The sequence below is a fragment of the Xenopus laevis genome, chromosome 3S (assembly GCF_017654675.1).
Source record: "Xenopus laevis strain J_2021 chromosome 3S, Xenopus_laevis_v10.1, whole genome shotgun sequence".
Classification (NCBI taxonomy): Eukaryota; Metazoa; Chordata; class Amphibia; order Anura; family Pipidae; genus Xenopus; species Xenopus laevis.
The window spans coordinates 96,301,849-96,320,054 of record NC_054376.1 but is presented as its reverse complement, the minus strand read 5'-3'; the positions used below and the strand labels follow the sequence as shown (position 1 = coordinate 96,320,054).

The window sequence follows — 18,206 nt, the reverse complement described above, 5'->3', positions numbered from 1 at the left end:
TTGTGTGCATACAGCTACTTTAAGCATATATATTGCAATTTATTCAAGTCAAAGTCATTCCTGGTCTGAGCAGTCCTACACTCGCTTTCATCTGATTCATTAAAAATTCCACTGTAACCCTACTGACATGATCAGATTTAAGCTGCCTACACCAGAGAACCACTTCATGGTGGGCTTGGGGAAACCCAGTACTTCCACAGGCTGATGTGATATTTACATTTGTACTCCAGCCTATAGAATGAATGCACCACCCATTGCCCAGCATGACTAACCATGCTCTCTCTTCTCATCGCCTTTAGAAATGGAAAGGATAAGCTTGGTGGGATAGGGAGAGTTTTTTTTTTTTTTTTAAACAGGGCTTTGGGCTTTTTTTCTAAATGATACTTACACACGTTCCCATGGATTATAGGGAATTGTCATTATGACTAAATTAGCCAAAATAGATATTGATCATTGAAAATATAATGCATGAATGTGAAAGATAGTGGATGTTTTAGAAAGCCTAACTTCAACTTTTATATTGAAAAATGAATAAGCTCAAAATATACTTTTTTTAATACCTCTTTTACATTACAGAGATAATAAACTGTAAACTTGAAGGAGAAAACAGTGAATTAGAAAAGACACAAAGTAAAAATTCCACACATTACTCTTCGCTATTTACCAACATTTTGTATGTTCTGGTTACATTTATATTCTCAAGCCTGCCTTCTGGCCTTCCTTCAGATTAAAAGTATAGTACAGACGTGCACCCTGCAGGCCGCTGTATGGAAAATAACTGCAAAATTCAGCAGTGTCATTCTTTTACTTGAGCCACTATCATTCATGGTCATTAATGGATAGAGCTGCTGTTTTGCAGTATTGTATAATAGGTACCCCATCGCATTCATTTTACTGAGATACCTTGCACTTCATCAGAAGAACAGGGAAGTCAAATTTCCTTCCCTCCCCCTCCCTAGTGCATACAAAAAGTTGGATATTCTGACTTCTGACTAACATAGTGGTGTATTAATTGGTGAAAAGCTTCTGACTTGCACTTTAGCTTCCATTATTATAAATACCTCCTGTACATTGTAGTTATGGGATTTATGTATATATAATAATACAATATGTTAATAGAAATTATTGACATCTCAGTTATGCTGATTCAGATCCCTTGCTGTCATTTCCAATGTAAAATTTAGTGTGTCAAATTAAGTGAGACTGAAATTAAGTAACTGATAATGATTGACCGTATTAAGTCTCATGTGTGAGGATGAACAAGCTTCATTTCATTTAAAGAAGATATGGAGCTGGTGATTAGCACCCTCTTGTTCTTTAATTACCAAATACTATATAGTGAAATATGTTGGTATCATTAGCAATCATTGCTAGAGGCATTTTCTGTATACAACCTTAGGTAAAATGACCTACATGCTGATGTATCTTTATTAATTCACCAATTTGCAGAAATACACGTTCAGGCTCATTTACCAAAATGGAACAAGATGAACAAAAACAGGCCATCTTGCTTCAGTTCATTTTGTGGGATACACCTTGTGGCACAGCTCTTTTACCTCCTCAAATAGAGAGGCAAGATTTGCACTTCTTTCTGTATGCAGTAATGTCTGCGTTCAGCAGAGCTGCACACTGGAGGAACATACAGTAAGGTGAGCAGAATATGGACATCCTCTAGAATGCCTCTAGCTTGGGTGTAGATCAATTAATACAACCTGGGTAGTACAGGTAAAGAAAGGTGCTTAGGAGCCCTGTACCTAATGCCTGCTTATAAATAGGCTGCATTATCTTTACTACTATTCTGGTATGATCAAATTTACATTTTTATTTAGGAACCCAGTATACTGTAACTCAACACATACTTGTATGTATAGTACTCAGCTACATACACAAACCAGCATCAAGCTGGTCCCAGAATGCCTGCTCAAGGCTGATATTATAACTTTACAGCTGTGACATACTGTAGGGTTTACCATCAGTGATTTTATACAAAATACCCACTGACAAATACAAGAGGTCCTCTGCACTCAACCCATAATCAATATATTTAAGACAGAGACATTTTGTGCATACTGCTACTACTTTGTTTAAAGGGTAAGGCATTTTTCAGTAGCAGTATGCAAAAAATGTCTCTGTCTTAAATATATTGATAATGGGTTGAGTGCAGAGGACTCTTGTATTTGTCTATATGTATTTTGTGGTCACAGCCTCATTGCACCCCTGCTTAATGGTTTTAAAAATTAGTGGTGAGCACAACTTTTCCTTGTTTGTTTTATATATATATATATATATATATATATATATATATATATATATATATATATATATATATATATATATATATATATATATATATATATATATATATATATATATTATATAACAAACAAGGGAAAGTTGTGCTCATATACAAGGACATGTACAAGGAGGTAATCTTGGACTCCATTCTTGCACTGTTCTGCATTCATTATATTATTTTAAATCTTTATATTGCATCCTCAGTACTGCTTTGGCAAGTAAAATATAAATATAGTATAAATGATGCGTTTTTGTTGTAAATTCTGTGTCCCTATATAGAAGCCTAAGGAACATTTAAAACCTGGGCATTAAAGTAAACCAGCTTTTCAATTTGGTAAAGGACTTTCCCCAGGACTAAAGATCTTATTTAACCCATAAAAATTTTTAGTCATGAGATCAAGAAAACTTTATTAAATGGCCAAAGGGAGCACTTGACCAGGGGCAAAACTACAGAGGAAGTAGACACTGTATGGGTGTCCAGGAGGTATAGGGGCCCCATGAGGCCCTAATTAATGAGCAATTTCAATATATATTGGTAAAACAGGACAACCTCTAGAAATGTTGAGGACCCTAAAATGAATGTGTTGTGGGGCCCAGTAACATCTAGTTACACAATTGCCATGAGACTTATTTCTCTCCATCCTGATTTAGAAAGCTCATTTAGCTCTTCATGTAATCTATACACCTAACTTTTCTGTCAGTAATATATACAGTACAGCTGTGTCCTACATTAGCATTTGTAATGTGTGGGAAGTTTAGGAGAGAGGGATCAAATGGAATTTGTACATTGAGCCCACCAATGCCTTAAATTGACATTGCAAAGAATAGTTATACATGAAGAGGAAAAAAAGCCCGAAAGCAGAGGGGGGAATGTACTAAACCACTAGTTCTTCAACATTGTTCCATTTTATTTAACTAAACAAAAAAAAAGCAACATGTTGCATATCTAGGGGCAGATGTATGAAGGGTCGAATATCGAGGGTTAATTAACCCTCGATATTCGACTAGGAACTAAAATCCTTCGACTTCGAATATCGATGTCGAAGGATTTAGCGCAAATCCTACGATCGAACGATCGAAGGATTATTCCTTCGATTGAACGATTAAATCCTTCGAATCGAACGATTCGAAGGATTTTAATCCAACGATCGAAGGAATATCCTTCGATCAAAAAAACTCAGGCAAGCCTATGGGGACCTTCCCCATAGGCTAACATTGACTTCGGTAGCTTTTAGCTGCCGAAGTAGGGGTGTCGAAGTTTTTTTTAAAGAGGCAGTACTTCGACTATCGAATGGTCGAATAGTCGAACGATTTTTAGTTCGAATCGTTCGATTCGTAGTCGAAGGTCGAAGTAGCCCATTCGATGGTCGAAGTAGCTCAAAAAACACTTCGAAATTCGAAGTTTTTTTAATTCGAATCCTTCACTCGAGCTTCATGAATCGGCCCCCTAGTGTTTAGACCTGTTTTCATAATTACTGCAGAGGTTTAAAATTGATTCCAAACAATTTAAAAGAAATCAGGTCTGGATTCTAGATAATTAATTATAAAGATAGATTTTGTTTTTCCAGTCTCTACAAAGATTGTTACTTACAATTACTGCTCCAGAAATCTGACTAAATAGTTTAGCAAGTTTTCACTTTGCAGAGTTACTGATCCTGCATCCAATTAAGTAGGAAATTGGCCTATCTTCTATTTAGTATTTCAACTTTCTATTTATATGCACGGTTGTGCTCATAGTTATTATACTGCTTTTTCTAAAATCATATGACAGAAAGTCATTATCCCTTACTATGTGGTCCATCAGCTTGAAAGCTAATCCAAATATTCCATTCTTGTGTTGTGAACCATGAAAAGTGAATTGAAATTCAGTTTTTTCTTTAAAAATGGAATAATTGGAAAATAAAAGCAAGTCATAAAAAGTCAGTTACTGAGATTATTTTGACAGTATGAAATGTATCTAAGTATTATAATTTAGTACTGACATAGTACACAGTTGTGCTCAATTACTAATATTAGCCCTGCCCCAGTGAAGCTTACAGTCTCTGTCAGAAGCTTACAGTCTCTGTTATCAGGAACCAATAAACCTGCTAATGTGTTTTGGAATGTGGGAGGAAATTTAGGAAACCCACACATGTATGTTGAAGGCATGGCTGGAATCAAGCCTAAGGGGCAGATTTACTAAAGGGCGAAGTGGCTAATGCTAGTGACAATTCGATATCGTTACCACCCACAGGGACATCGCCAATTTACTAACGGGCACAGATGCCGATTCGCTAGCGAAAAAGACTGGCGATAGCAGTCATTTGCACTCTATTGTCACGGAAAATTTTCGCTCTGGTGATTTGACGCAACTGCACAAATTCACTAAAAAGCCCCAGACTTGCCTTCGCCAGCTCAGACCAGCTGCATTTGCACCCACATTTAACATAAAGACGTCTATACAACTTTAAATTTCCCGCCCTATGCAAATTGACCTGAGCGCAACATTACTAGCGAATTTTCGATTGGCAGAAATGAATGCTAGCACATCTTTGCTTTTAAATGCTCGCACTGCCAAAGTAACGCTAGTGAAAAGTCAACAGCGTTCGGCGCCCAGGACAAAATTTTGCTTATTTGTGAATTGGCGTAGTCTGAGCGCATTTGCACCTGGCGAATCGGACACTGGTGAAAATTTGCTGGTTAGTTAATCTGCCCCTAAGACTCCAGCAATGCACAGCCATGATCAATATCATAGAAAGCTAATAAATGCACAAGCATATTGAGCTGAAGTATTGGATATGACACTCTCTAATTTGTCTTTCCTTTTCTCTAATTTATCTTTCCTTTTCTCTAATTTGTCTTTCCTTCCTTCAGTAATGGTAAATCAATATTACAGGATGGTGGCAACTTTGAAGTGATATTTCTCATGGTGCAAATATATAGCATGACAAACAATACTGCCTTTGACCTAGGGTATTTAGAAGTATTGTCTATTGGTAATTCAACAAAATACGTGATGTTAAGGGTATTTGGTATAAAAAGCTCAAATGTATTTCACACTAGCACTAACTCCTTTTAATTATAGATGGTTTGTGGCATTGCAGGTAATAGTTACAAAACATTCTTCAGCCTTAAGGCCCTTCACTACATGGAGAGAGACACTTAGTGCTCCATTAAACACTGATTAGTGGCAGATATTGCTGAGTTATTTCAGCACTGGAGAGCTCCTTTTTGGAATTCACTGGCTGTTGTCTGTTGGACAAAGTTAATTAACAAAGATGAGAGGAATTCAGCAGTAAGTTCTTGCAACTATGATTAAATCATAAAGTAAAATTGTTTGTTACACAGGTTTAATGTGTTTCCCAAGGGAACAACTAATGCTAGGTCATATAATTACTGATAATATTCAAGGAAATGGAACCGGAGAAAAATTCTAATGCTAGTGCTGTAGGTAGTGAATATAAATTAAATATTAAAAGTATAGGTATCCATTATCAGCAAGCATGTTATCCAGAAAGCTTCAAATTACAGGAAGCCATCTCTCATGGACTCCATTTTAAAAAAAATAGTTTTTTAAACACTCTTTAAAAAACATTTTCCCTTTTCTCTGTAAATGTAAAACAGTATATTGTACTTGATTATAACATGAAGTATGAAGATCCAATTTATGGAAAGACCCCTTATGCAGCTAACCCTATTTCCCAAGCATGTTGGATAACAGGTCCCATACCTGTAATAAATCTTAATTTATACAGTAATAGATTGCTGTACCCAAGACTGAATCATGCTTTTGCCATTCTGAATGGGCCTTCTTCTTAAACACCATGGGGTAAATTTATCAAAGAGTGAAGCTCCGCCACTAGAGTGAAATTCCGCAGCTCTCAATTCATTTCTATGGGATTTTGAAAGGCGTATTTATCAATGGGTGAAAGTGAAATTTCACGCTTTGATGAATACGCCCTTAAATATCCCATACAAATGAATGAGGAGTGGCGGAATTTCACTCTAGTGGCGGAACTTCACTATTAACTTCACTCTTTGATGAATATACCCCCATGTTCAAACTTGCTACTCACTTATTAAACAAAAATGTGTACATTTGTTGACAAGATCCTCAACTTATTATCTCCCAGTCATTGCAATGTTTTGTATTATTTCACATATACCTAAAAATAATCTTGTAGCAGCCCTCCAGATGCCCTCCTCCCTGCATACAGTAAAATAACATGTCTATTTTTTTCTAGGTTGCTTTTTTGAGTACTGGTATTACAGCTTGGTTTATACCCAGTGGCACCATACCAAGTACATCTTAAACAATTGAAAATAAGAGACCGATCAAGGCTAACCTTTTCAAATATGTCATACCTAGATAGAATTATAGTTTCCATTAAAAAAAGGAATGTACAACTGCATAACAACATACACAAAAAGGGTCTTGAACCAAAAAATAACTACTTTACAGTGCTTGCTAGCTTATAACAGAGAGCTGCTACTGAATAATATGAGCAGTTTTAGCAGCAGTTAGAAATTGAAAATACATGTTCAATTATATTCTATTAAGGTCTGCTATTAAAACAACAATAATATTCATGGCAATAAAAATATCAAATACATACCATAGGCATTTCAGATACCTTGCATAGATTTTATATGTATGATGTTTTCGGTTTTAAGTTTCATTCAATACATATGTCATACAGTGCAAGGACAATAATATTGTAATGTTTTTGCTGATGCATTTTGGGCCTCTTCCATCACTTGGTTAGTTACTTCACATTGATGGACTCCCTCTCTCTTCTATTTTGTTTAGCTATTTTGTGAATTAACACACTTCTTGTGCTAATATAACAATATATAAATACACTGATGCATTGCTTGATTGAAAAACTTTTTCTGAAATCTTTACTTCTTGTTGTTATTTTAGAGCACTTTGTACTGTTTTTTGGTAGATATATATTGTTATATAAACATACAGTACATGTATATATACCACGAAAAACAGGCTTTCTCTCATGATCTGTGGCAACCCTGTTAAAATTATTTATGGAAAAATGTGTCCACTACAATAAATAATAAGAATAATAGAGAGGAGTTACTGGGTTATCTAGATTTATGATATCTTACAACATGCCATGTCAATATTGCAAAACTGCTTTGGTTGACTTCAGAGAGAGTGAAATATAACATTGGCTGTGTATAATAATATGTGAAATTTTCAGCAGTTATGATTTTATGTCTAAATTTCATCATACAGCCCATTCCCCTAGAAAAATAAATATGTGAAAAAAAACCCTGACATGTTGCAAAAAAAGCCATATCCACCTTCCACATCAACCAATGGGATTTGAGTCTGTCACTGTCTCTATAAAAAGGTGCATGGGTGACCATTGCTCAGTGTGTTGTAGTTAGCGGTTGGAGTAGGAACTAGAAGTATTTGTGATAGTGATCATCTTGGAACACTGTTAAAACATTTTCTATGAAGAACACTAATGGGAAATGGAAAGGAGCTTTTCTAACAAAATAGAGCAATGTACATGCTACTGCAGAGTTAAAAACACCTTATCCTCAATGTAATTTGCAAATTCATGTAGTTCTTCAAATTAGATATTTGAATTTTTAGGCAAAACAAAATGCAGCAAATTCACTCATAACCTGTTGTTTATTATTTATAGGATACCTACTGTAGGCCCCTGGGGCATTATTTCTTTGATATTTACTTAAAAAGTGCATAGTTATTTCATCGGGTAAATTATTATTCAAAATCCTTAGCTATTAGTGGTGGCACTGATTTTAAAAAAGCCCTTTTAAATACGTTTTATAGTGGAAGGTACAAGTCAGTGTAGAAAAAAATGTACCTGATGTCAGTAATAATATTTTTTCAGATATAAAAAGTAGGGGTGCACAAAGTGAACTCTGGCATGTGCAACCTTGCTAATACTGCAGCCTTGTCCTTTTATATGGTCACATAACTCCTTTATTACTTTTTAAAGAAAAACCTGAATGTCATCTGTTAGGGTAACATGATATTAGCCTTGATGGTTCCACACATGAATGGGCAATTACCTATGGTATTATTTACAGCTATTATTTTGGAACATCGATGACATATCAATGGGGTGATTTTCCCCAGCACTAGGGATCCCACAGGGTATCTTGCTCCTTGGCACTTTCCCTGCTCCTGAGCTCACTCACTTGTGTGCCTGTCTGGCACCTTGATCCCCACAAGGGTGCTAACCTCAACTGCTCTCCTTGTTGGAGCCAGAAAGTTTCTCACTAAAATAATTTCCCACTATCTTTCACTCCCAGAGTGACTAAAATACAAACTCCTTCCAATAAATAAACTTTCAGGGTCTGTCACCACTCAGACCCTCTCCTGTACCCACCTCCCCGCAAGGTGGAATCCAGAAAGAGAGAGCCCTGAGCATGTGTGTTCTCCCTTTTAAACTTTTAAACACTGCCACCTACTGGGCAAACCTTGCACTAGTTCAATTACAATGGACCCAGGAAAAGGGACATAGCTGCCTGGGTGAATCAAATGACCACTTAGGTGTTCAAATACAGCGGAAAACATACCTAATCCTCAGGGTCTCTACACAGCTAATGTTTTTGAACAAATATAGACCTTTGTAAAAATGTTTGGAAACAATGTAGATGATTGATAAAATAAAAACGTCTTGTCTAAGACATATCAATTTAGGCTGATCAGTATGGCAGGAAATCTGCTGTCTTTGCCCTGTTTTTCCCCACAGATTCAGCTGAGGGAAATATCTCAGAATAAGTCTGTTCGTGATTTTCTATACACTGGTTTCTCCAGAGCCTTTTCCTTTTCCTTAATGTATCTTAAGGGAAGAGTTCATATACTCCAGTTGTAGGATGGGAGAAATTTTTCAGATAAAACTCTATCTTCTCTGTCTTCCACTTTTCCATCTTATCTACCCAAACAAAAGTGGCTTCATTTGTCTATGGTATATCAGACAATCATTTTTAAAAAGTCTTTATTTTAGGCAAATGAAAATCAAATGCTTTTTTGAAGATATTGCTTCCCTTTAAGACATGAAAAAAACAAAATATTGGGGTTGCAAAACTGGATGGGTACCAAAAAAGGTTGAAGAATAGGTAGATGATTGCAATAAAGTTACAAAATAAATGGCATTAAACATGGTTTGCTATCCCTTTTGAAGAAACAAATAAATTAGCAAGTGAATATAAAAAGAAAACCACCCAGTGTCTTATCCCTTGATAGCTAAAACAATGGATATACTGTAGCTGTAGTTACTATATCATAGATATCTGTCTGACAGGGAAGAGGACATCCCCTACAAAAATAAATATACAATTGAATAAAAGGTATCTAATTAGTCAAGTAAAATGCTGTCTATGTATAAATAAAAACTACATGTATGCTTAAGCTAATTTTTTTCTAGTATCAGTGGAAATATATTAAAAGGGCCAATCTATTTTCACACACCAGGTTTGTCATGATATACATTGGGACATCTATCTATTTATGATATGCTTTGTGATCTGATAGTAGGCTCATGGGAGCTTGCCTTCCAAATTTTGACATTTGTAGGCAATATATGCTATTATAAATGAACTATACTAGTTCCCTAGTGTCTCCTACAGGTCTCATCTATATCCCTCTCTCTCACATAGATGTGCACATTTGCAGCAAGTACAATACTTTTTCTTTTTGGGTAAATATTCCATTTATTTTTTTGCTTGCAGTTTGCAAAATGTTCTCATGTGACGGACTATATTTTAATAAATACTTTTTAAGAACTGCGTGTTCTGCTTCCCTAGGGCTGAGGAATTAAACAACTTTTTTGAAACGTTTAGTATAAATTAACTCACAGCAGTAAGTTAAAAGTGAACATTCTACAGTTTTCCCTGTGCATTTTTAGATCTTCAGTTAGGTCCCAGGCCTAAATATTTTATTGAACATGTATACAGGATTTGAGAAGTAAATTAAACCAAAATGTATGTGGGCATATATTTACTTTTCATACTGGTTACTTCCTCTAAACTTATGAAACAAATTGTATTTCCAAATTAGGATATACAAACAAGTCTTTAAAGTGAATGGTGTAGTGATTCAGCCAATCATTGATCGCTATTTCATCTGCCCATCCCCCAATCTCATCGTGCAAACCCTGGACTCCAGTACACCAGAAGGTGGCAACCCTATTTCAAACAACTTTCAAATAATGATAAATTATATATTTTGATATTCTAATTTTCAAATTTTTTACAAATTCGAATCAAATTTTAACTATTCCCTAGTCGAAGTACACAAAAAATAGTTTTTCGAATTTGAAAATTCACCTTGACCTTTGATAAATCTGCCCCTCAATGTAATTGTTATTGAATGAAATATACAGTATATCTTTTTTTGATTTTTCTGAATTGCCTGTCCTAACTGTGTGTACCATCGATAAATCATAGCACTAGATATTTCTCCGATCCAACCAAGACTTGAATATCCACAATAGCTCGCATGTTCTGTAATTAAGAAGCCTATGAAGACGAAGGATAAAATAAAGAGTACAAAACATTGTGGGATCCAGAGTCTTTGCTGAATGAGAGATTGCAAATGCAAATTTGATACAATGGCACATGTAATTAAGACATTAAGTGGAAGAAATAACAAAAGACAGACTGATACTCCTTTCAGTAGATATTATATTTTCAAATAGAAAAACATATCAGTGATCTTAAATTATTACAATATACTTCTTAGAATTGCATTTTTTTAGGCCAAACTATATATTATTTTTTCATCATTTTCTCTTTTAAATGCAAACATCAGTGTTTGAATTTTGTCAGTTGACGATTGTGGAACCTTATTATCTCTGGTTTGGCATATATGAATGATTTTCCATACTTCCAAGATCAGTTGAAAAACTGGCTTGTGAACATTTATCCTCTTAACTTCTTATTCAGTTCAAGTATGTAATTGGATTCCACTCTGAATTAGCATTACATATTTTAACTCTGTCTCATAAAAATTATCAGGTAGGGGGCTCAAATTGTGTAAAATGCTTTTGCCTGGAGCATGCCCTTCTTTTGTAAATATATCGATCCTTATTTATCATTTCAAGACTGCTATACAATATCACAGATTCTGTATGTTGTTCAGTTTGCTTATGTTTTAAAATGAGAAAATGTATTTCAATTGATGATGAGTAGTGATGGGCGAATAAATTTGTCTGGCACGAATTTGTGGCAAATTTCTGTGTTTCGCTGCCAGCGAATAAATTTGCGAATCTCCCGTGAAAATTCGCCGGTTAAATTTCTGGTTTTCACGATTTTTCATGAGAACATTAGAATTTCTTGATTTTTCCGTGAAAACGTTCGATTTGCTCAGTTTTTCTGTGAAAAAGTTCGAATTGCTCGATTTTATAGTGAAAACATTCGAATTGCTCGATTTTTTTTGTGAAAACATTCGAAATGCTTGATTTTAGTGAAGACATTAGAATTGCTCGATTTTTAAGTGAAAGCATTCAAATTGCTTGATTTTTTAAGTGAAAATGTTCGAATTTCACGATTTTTCCGTGAAAACGTTCAAATTTCACAATTTTTCCCTGAACTTTCCGATTTCATGATTTTTCTCGATTTTTTGACCGTTTCGCAGATTTTGAGAAAATTCGCAAATTTTTCAGTGAAGCAAAACAGGAGAAATTCGCCCATCGCTAATCATGAGAAGTGATTGTGTCCTTTTTGATTTGCAGAAAAATTTGTGAAACTCATTGAAGTAAATTTTTTACTCTTGACAATTCTTTTACACAAGCGACTTGTCCAAATGCATTAAAGTCAATGGGCGTTTTTCTTGTGGTGACTTTTTTTGTTTGTGTTTTTTTTTGTCTGTGCAACTTTTTGTGCAAATGTATCCAATTACAACTTTAAGAGTGAGAGGCCAGTTACAACTTTACGCCATTGTGCTCATTGCACTAGCAATACTGCCCCCCTTTGACCTGCTCTGACACTGATGTTTTAAGCATGGAGAAGAAGAGGTGGGGGGGCAGCATCTGGGCTGTAGTCCCAGGATTGCCCCTTCATTGAATGCATTAAAACTGACCACAGGGCAAAACTGCTTGTGTTTAAGAGCCCTTAAAGGGCATCTGTTGGGCTAAAATGTTATCCCCAACCAAAGGTGCAACCATAACAGAGGAGTGATAAGTTCATTGCTATAATGATTGATTACATATTACTATAGTAAATATAATGCAAGAAGCTGCAGAAATGTTTTAAACTTCACAAGGCTATTTCAAATCTGGCACGACAAGACAAAAACAAAATGAACTCAATTTATCTGAATTATATGATATATGCAATAATTGACATGCTTCTAAAGAAACTAAGGTCAGCTGCCAAACCATAGTGAAGTAATTACAGTTGTATATGATGACATTAACCATGTTTGCTGCTGTTTGTGACCATTTCCAACTTGTTCTTGTCAAAAGTAGCATTGAAGCCTATGCTATGTTCAATCTAATATGCATAGTTCATCGGGCAGAACCACTTTACATCTGTGAAATGGATGGTTATTTCCCAAGTAGGGTTATTTAGCATGGACCTCAGAGAACGTGCTCATATATTTAGTACGCAGGGCTGGTACGTGCTCTGAAGTGCAGAAATGCATCAACAGAACAGGTGCAAGTAGCATTAGTTTGCCTCTGTTAATAATCACTTGTGAAGATCTTTCTCAGAAAATAATTAATGAGCTTGTGTCATGCATTTTTGCTGTAATGAATGCCTTATCTGAATATTGTCCACCAGGCCATAGTCTTAGCATAGTCATAAACAAATACAATTCTGGTGGCAAAATGATGCTACAAACATATATATTCCACTGCATGTGCCACAGCATTTACTTGATCATTTTGTTGCTTATGTGCATTATTTCTATGTATGTGCAAAATTGAAGAGAAGCAATCTACTTTGTACAAGAAAAATATACATTGAAATTCACAGTGAAAGAACAAAAAAGCAATGACTATTGCTGTGCTATGATGAGAACTCAAAGATAAAAGAGAGGGGAATGGGGAGCTTTATATATGTACAGATTCTAAAATACTAAACTTAGCAAAATGAATCTAAAATGTGTGTCTTTTATTTCCTTGGTGTCACAGTTTAAAAATAATAATAATTGGCTTACAGGAAATGTTATATTTTCAAACCAAGAAAGTTTAACTTTGTTCTTTCTGGCTGACATTTTTCAAAATTGAATTTTGCATATTCTGACAATTTCTAACTCACAGACTCTCTATTTTCAAACTTAAAAGCTTTACTTAGTGCCTTTTGCTGACAATGCACAGCATGTAGCAAGGGAACAGTACCAATTATTCATTGCATATAAAATACCTACTTACTCATGCCTGTAGATGAAATCAATGTAATAGAGCAGGATCCATATATGTGGCTTGTGGGCTTCTTAGATATTGCTTAGAGCATTGCAGGTTGCAATCAGCCATTCATTGCTAATACTGTATTTATAAGAGAACAATAAATTATGCTGAACACAATCAATACCACGGATCTCTGAAAGGATTTACCACACCTGCCTTGAATGCATTGTGAAGCTTTTCATGCAGCCTTAATGTCCTTTAATCTTGTAAAAATATGCTGAAATGTACACATTTATCAGTCAAAAATATAAGTGCCTTCTCTATTGAACCAAAATGTAGTTTTAATATGTTGTAGACAGCGGTAAATTTGATCTTCTTTGTTATTTGTCTTTATATTGTGTGTCTATTGAATCTTTATTATCAATTGCCTTCTGGCTGCTTGAGAGAGAGAGTGACCTTGCAACAAGAAAATGCATTGAATTTTTAATACCATTATTTTTCATTACTTAGCTTTTGTGTTAAACCCCATTCCTACTGTATTTTATCCAACCTATAAACCAAACCCTACCTGGCAACTAGAATTAGTAAAATATGTAACCAAATTGCACTTTAAACATTAAGCTGTTGAACAAGAAAGTTATATAATACAAAGAGACATGGTCCACGTTAAATTGAAGCACTTGGGACACACAGATTTAGTCCACAACAGATTTAGTTGAATACAGGGTGCACCACTGCATGCATTAATAACATTTGCTGCATTTTACAAGATTTTATGTGATTATATTATTATACTGCATGAAGCTCTAGATAGTGTAGGCACAGAGCAACCCTACTCTGCTCATTTTCAAACACATGAGTGGGGCTTGGTCTACAGCTTGCCTTAATAAAAAGGTTTGCCAGAAACTAAAAATGCATTCTTTATTACTATTAGGAGCATGAATCAGCTTAGATGAACAATATGGTCACTGGGATAATATAATAAACATCCTTAAACCAGATGTTTGTTTCCAATAGACTGCTGATTGTTTTGAATAGATATTGCATCCTTTCTTGATTATTTAAATAAAATGTACTTTTGAAAACGAAAACCCTGCGACCCCTATTGTTTCACCAAGTTATAACTGAGCAATTACTGGTGAGCTGTGAGTTTCAGATATACAGTAGGACAAATATTTCAGATATGTTCTCTGTGGTGTATAGTGTGCAATGTGTTGCTCAAGTAAACTTTATTTTAACAACACATGGTTCACCGTGGCATATGGTACCTTAAATGTTGAAAAAAAACTGTAATATGCACAAAGATAATTTCTCCACTTCTCCTCTTCTCTCTGAAATGTGTTTTTGAGTCAACAGAATACAGTACCGATACAGATCAGAGCAAAGGAAATGGTTGACAATTAATTATAAAACAGTAGTATCACAGCAAGAAAAAAGGCATTGAAAAGTGGCTGTATTTTGTATTGCACCCAGTCTGGCTATTTCTATATATAAATATATTTATTTATACATATGCATACATATTTAATTTAGGTAAAGGACTTCTTATATTTAAACATTAGGACTTTCAGAAGTCTCATAAAATAAGTCTTTATAATACATCCTGTATTAACCTACATCTTCTTAAGGGCTTTTCAATGATTTTATTATTCAAATTCTATTTAGGTTTAAACTTGTTGATATTGCAAGATTGAACCTAATTGACAGCAGGGTGAAGAAATAATTAGCTTTATTTAGAATGGCTCAAATGGAAGCATCAGTTTCCCTGAAGAACATTAATCCACGGAATAGCAATACAGGGTATTACTACAGGCTTAACTGTATTATTTCTGACATATCTTAACACACATTGTGACAGCATTGCACAGTTTGTCTTTTTTTAAGCAGGGTGTCACATATTGCCAAAGAGAAGTAAAAAAACCTTTTCATTCATAACATTAGCTGATAGAAGAGCAAATCTCTTGAACCTGTTCTCATACCGTGTTATCTTTCTGCAGATACTGTATTACAAGATTATTGAAGAATCCATAGACCCTTGTATGGTGACACCACTTAATAAGGAATGGCTTCAGAGAATATATTCATACATACCTGTAGAACTTTGCAAGGTGTACAACAAATCACTTCAGGCTTTAACAAAGGTACGTTTGGATTTGTGTCAGGCATTGGGTACTGCATATTGTTGATATTTTATGAATATTGTGACAAGAGCAATGCATCTATTATACTGTGAGAAGAAGCTAATAGATTTGTGCCACAACATTCTATATAAAATGTATGACTGTGTTGAATATCCAAAGCTAAACAGCTAAAATAATAAAAACAATATTTACAATATATAGACTACATTGAGGCAGATAAATGGATAAAACCTTAGAGAAAGGTTTTGATTAGCGATGGGTGAATTGGACCCTTTTCACTTCGCTGAAAATTCATGAGACGCCAAAATATTTTCCAAGTGCATTGACGTCTCTGGGGGAGTCAATTTAATTTGATGGACGACAATTTCTTTCACCTCTTGGAGCTGTGGAACCTGGAGAAAAATGTTGCTCATCACTAGTTCTGATATGTATGTCTCCAAAGAAATCACTTACAGAATCTTTATGTGATAAGCCTGTCTTTTAACATATCAGATTTAACAATGTTTGAAGTAACAAATTGGACTCAGGCCTTCTCTCTTGCTAGATAAAGTTTGGAGCAAAAAGTAATTTTGGAGTAGGTTTGTGGAATTTTGTTTTTTAGCTTACATAAATTTTGCTTTCCAATGTAACCTGCATATGCTGTAGTTCTACTTGAAGCAGGGGTATATTGTTTGTAATGCTCATAGCTGTGGGATTTTTCACACCAGTCTGCATTTTCAAGTTAGATAGAAATCTAAAATGTGCACCACTAAAAGACACATACAGTAGCAGCAACAATAAAAGTAATGCTGCTTGGTGCAATCTAGTCATGTTGATGGAAAGACACAATAGCAGGAAAGAGATAGGAGTGATATGTTTTTAAAAAAATTATAGTCACAGAGACAATTGGCAGCAGGAAAGAAAGAAGTTGCCATTACTTTTGTACACTGCACACTATTATTTAAATTAAATCCCAGTCCTTTGGATAACAAGTCATTCAGTGCTCTGTTTCACTTCTTCCATCAACTAAGATAGAATTTAAGTTTGATTAGCGTTCAAGTTGATTAGATCTGGCCTTTACTGACAGTTTTACAGTGGCTCTTTGTAAATTATTTAAAAAGTGATTTTGTGAGCAGGGATTCGATAGCCAAGCTCTTTAACATTTTTAGTGGTAAAAGATTGTCATTTTTACATGCTATATCATGCTTTAGAGCAGGGGTCCCCAACCTTTTTTTACCCATGAGTCCTATTCAAATATAAAAAGAGTTGGGGAGCATGAAAATCCCTGTGAATGCCAAATATGAGTTGTGATTGGCTATTTGGTAGCCCCTATGTGGACTAGCAGCCTACAGTAGGCTCTGTTTGGCAATACACATGGTTTTATGCAACCAATACTTGCCTTCAATCCAGAAATATAAAAATAAGCATCTGTTTTTAGGACACTGTGAGCAACATCCAAAGGGTTGGTGAGCTTACAAGTCACTGGGTTTCAATAACAAAAACTTGTTTGCATTGCATAGCTGGGCTGTTTACGAATGTTATTCTCCACTCTTATTTGTTCTTTAGATTTCTTTAGATTTCAGAGTGCTGGCCGAAAAAGATTTCATTGGTGAGAAAATGTACATTGTGCATGCAGCAAATTAAAAAATAGATACACAACCCATCCTATCATGCCTGCCATTCTGCTCAACTTCTGTAGCAAGTAGGTCTCTAAAACGGATTATCCTAAAATGTAAAATACTACTTGTCGCTGGTTTGAGAAACCCTTTTTCAAACCTCAATGTATTAAGAACAAAATGGGTCTGCCATTTACCTATTTTAAAATATACTTTCTGAATAGTGTTCTAAATATGTTTTTCAACATTATGGGCTTTTACATGTTGATTCTATAAATCTTGTGTATTTTTTTCCTTGAATTTCTGGTTTATTTCTGTGGGCATCTGTGAAGTTCCACTGGTCAACGTTATAACCTGACCTCTCCTCCTTTTTTGAATATGTGGTCAACTACACATTTACTAAACAACACGAAAGCACTCAAACACTTTTATCACACTTCCATCTTTAGAGGTACGATTATCAAAAATTGTCTCCTGGTCTATTAACTTACATTATCGATTTAGCATATAACATATAACATTGTCACTATCTGGAGAGGTTTGGAGCAGTGGCAAGGCAGGCTCAGCCTAAAAACCCACTTAGATGATAATTGGGGAGTATGGAAATTTGATCTCCTATATACACCTGAAAGCACAGATTGAAGGTCACTTGGGTGATGTTTTAGGTAAATATAATATATATTTGCTGTCTTAGATCTGCAATAAGGTCATATTTCATATTCATATTAATTTAATTAAGTGCTGTAGCTTCTATTTTTCATTTAACTTATTCATATATGTAGTTTAATCACTGAAAAAGGGTAGTTTTCCTTAGACAATGGTTTTGATGTTTGTAAATAAAGTTGCTA

The 18,206-nt window shown here is 34.9% G+C and overlaps 1 pseudogene; it reads left to right on the top strand.

The window, feature by feature from the left end:
* Positions 1 to 18,206, top strand: part of LOC108712383 — a 613,424-nt pseudogene that overhangs the window by 102,176 nt on the left and 493,042 nt on the right.